Source organism: Lactuca sativa, chromosome 5 (genome assembly GCF_002870075.4).
Source record: "Lactuca sativa cultivar Salinas chromosome 5, Lsat_Salinas_v11, whole genome shotgun sequence".
In the NCBI taxonomy this organism is placed as follows: Eukaryota; Viridiplantae; Streptophyta; class Magnoliopsida; order Asterales; family Asteraceae; genus Lactuca; species Lactuca sativa.
In genome coordinates this window covers 81489576-81492298 of record NC_056627.2, presented here as the reverse complement: position 1 = coordinate 81492298, position 2723 = coordinate 81489576, and the positions used below count along the sequence as shown (strand labels likewise).

The window sequence follows — 2723 nt, the reverse complement described above, 5'->3', positions numbered from 1 at the left end:
TTAACATAAAACCGATCATTTTTGAATCGGTCTTGGGCCCGGTTACCGGTCCGATAGTTCAACCGGCCAGTTCGAAACGTTTTCTAAAACATTGGCTATAAATAAAACTATAATAGGTACAATCTTGGTTATCCCATTTTATAATGAGTAAATTTGCTATGGATTATGATATCAAATAATAATTATTTCTTAAATTTGTTAATTTCACATAGATGACCGAAACCTTATTTTAAAAACATTAACTACTCGTTTTTCATTTTTGTTCAATTTTTATAAGTCCTTGTACGTTTTATTTCATTTATATGTAATCTCAAAACCAAGTTTATCAAACCCCACACAAAATAGTATTTTTTCCCCCCATTTTCTTTGAAATAATGGATTCTTTGAAGAACTTGTGTATTTCAGGGTCACATGATCTTAACAAACCTTTTATATATTTTACAATAAGAAGATTCTTGTGAAAATAGGAAGTAACATAATTATAAATAAGAAGTACCCAAAATGCCCCTCTTACCCACTTGATACACCAAATACCTACATTTCATTTTTTTTTACTCTTCCTAGAGTACGTGTATTTTTGTGGGGTTTTAGCAAAATGTAAGTACGTTGGTATTATAAATAAGAAATTGCAAGTACATCGCCATATATGTATAAAAAATTGAAGCACCTTGCTATTATGGGTTGCATACTGTTATAACCTGTAAATAATTTAAGTACATTCCTCTTATAAATATTAGAGGTTCAAATTTTCATCCAATGACGAATCTCCAGTAGTCCAATATCACCTTCACATGTACGATCTAGCTGCGAATATTAGTTCAAGAAATGCTGACACTACAATGCATCCTGATAAATCAAGGCCAAATACCAATTCTGTCATCCATGCCTCTAATAAACATTGCCACTTCAAACTATGTCTGAATTTGAAATGGAAAAAAAAAAAGAATCAAGATTGGTCTTCAATATGGGTCTTAGTTTTTAACTGTAAGGGCTGCCATGTCCTTACAAGGAATTGTAAATGAAAAGTAAAAAGTATGTACAATCGATCAGGAAAAGACTCAGGTGCTTCTAAGGGTTCATTCTCTTTTATATCGTTTTCTTTATTAGGGAAAATTCGTAATTTAAAGGGTTAAGAGTTTAATCACTAAATATGTGTGACGAATGAAACAAAAATACATGTGTATTAGCATAATTTCGTCATTTACCCTTTAATAAACAACTTTCCAAATACCATCCCTACTATAATTAAAATTTGGATTACTATGGGACATGTTGTTGCTACTAACCTTCAACAATTCCTTGACCTATACAAATACAAAATTTCAAAAGTTAATGGACTTCTTTTATATCATCCTTCAAAGTATAGGTCTACTAATTTCTTTTATGTAGCTGTCAATATACAAAGTTACATAGAAAATTACAAAGAAATCATCACAATGAAATTTAAATATACTAACATTGTTGTAGTTGTTCATATGTTGAAATATCTGTTGTGATTTAGGGTCATCCGATAGGAATCACTGATTGGGTCGACAACCTGGAAAAAAAAGTGAATTCACAATATTAAACAAAATAGAATATTTCAATACTTCTTCCTGTAGGCACAAACGTATATATAAAAAGACCGTGCTTTCTCCTTTCTTGGAGAAATACATCGTTATATAGTTTATAAGCAAACTTTGATAGGATCTCCGTTTCAACACGAGTTTTCACCCAATAACAGTAGATCAAGAATAAAGTATAATATTCCTCAAAAAGCACATTAGTAACATTATCTATAGATTTAAGATGCACAACAACAGAGAAACATTTAATTTATCTTATTGAATCGCAGTCCAAGAACATAAACATGAGGGGAAGCAGTTAGTGACACTTTTACCTGGCTAAGATAGGATGAAGGGAAGCAAAATGCTAGACCTTTTACCTTGGTTCATCGCCATCAGTTCCTTCGCAAGCTCCAATCAATAAAAACATGAGGAAGTTGAAAATATGAGCAAACAAAAGTGGTTATTACACAAAAACGAAAATCAGCAATCAAAAGCTCGTAAAAACCCTAGATTGAATAGAGGAGATGATGAAGAAAACGTATATCTTGAATTTATCAGAGATAAAGCCGGAAGGGATGAGGGAGAATTCGAATTTGTGGTTAATTTCCAGAGATAAATGCGGAGGTCCGGCTAAAGATAAGCAAGAGTAAAATGGAAAGATAAAGAGCGCGGTCAAAATGAAATAAGATCTTTTATGATTGCGTTCTATACTTATACATATTGTATTATATTTTGTACAATTTAATTAAATAGGATTAAGTTTAAAATTTAATATTATTTTATTGATGGTTGTTTGTACTTATAGCTTAATGGTTTGAACGTCTTAAAATCTATTTTTAGAAATAGTAAGGTTTGTATAATAATATAGTAAGATATATATATATATATATATATATATATATATATATATATATATATATATATATGTTGGGTCGAGAGGGGGAAAATGAGAGAGGTGGTTTGGGCCTTTAGTGCTTGAGCCCGAAAATATGAGGCCTAATTTGATGATTTTCGGCCCATTGGGCCTTTAGGGCTAATTAGATTTGTTATGGCCCAATATACATAAAAGAATGAGTTTTATGGCCCATTAGGGCTAATTAGATTTGTTATGGCCCAATAAGGCCCATTAAAGATAAACTAGTCCATTTTAGGCTTATGAGGCCTAAAATGTTAAGC

The 2723-nt window shown here is 31.2% G+C and overlaps 1 long non-coding RNA gene across 1 annotated transcript; it reads right to left on the bottom strand.

Moving 5' to 3' along the window:
• Positions 1–645: 645 nt before the first annotated feature.
• Positions 646–2228, bottom strand: LOC111880968 (uncharacterized). The gene is made up of 3 exons (XR_002846641.3): positions 1925–2228; positions 1458–1537; positions 646–917 (listed from the first exon to the last, which is right to left on the bottom strand). It is a non-coding gene; the product is annotated as an uncharacterized LOC111880968 (long non-coding RNA).
• Between the last annotated feature and the right edge of the window lie 495 nt (positions 2229–2723).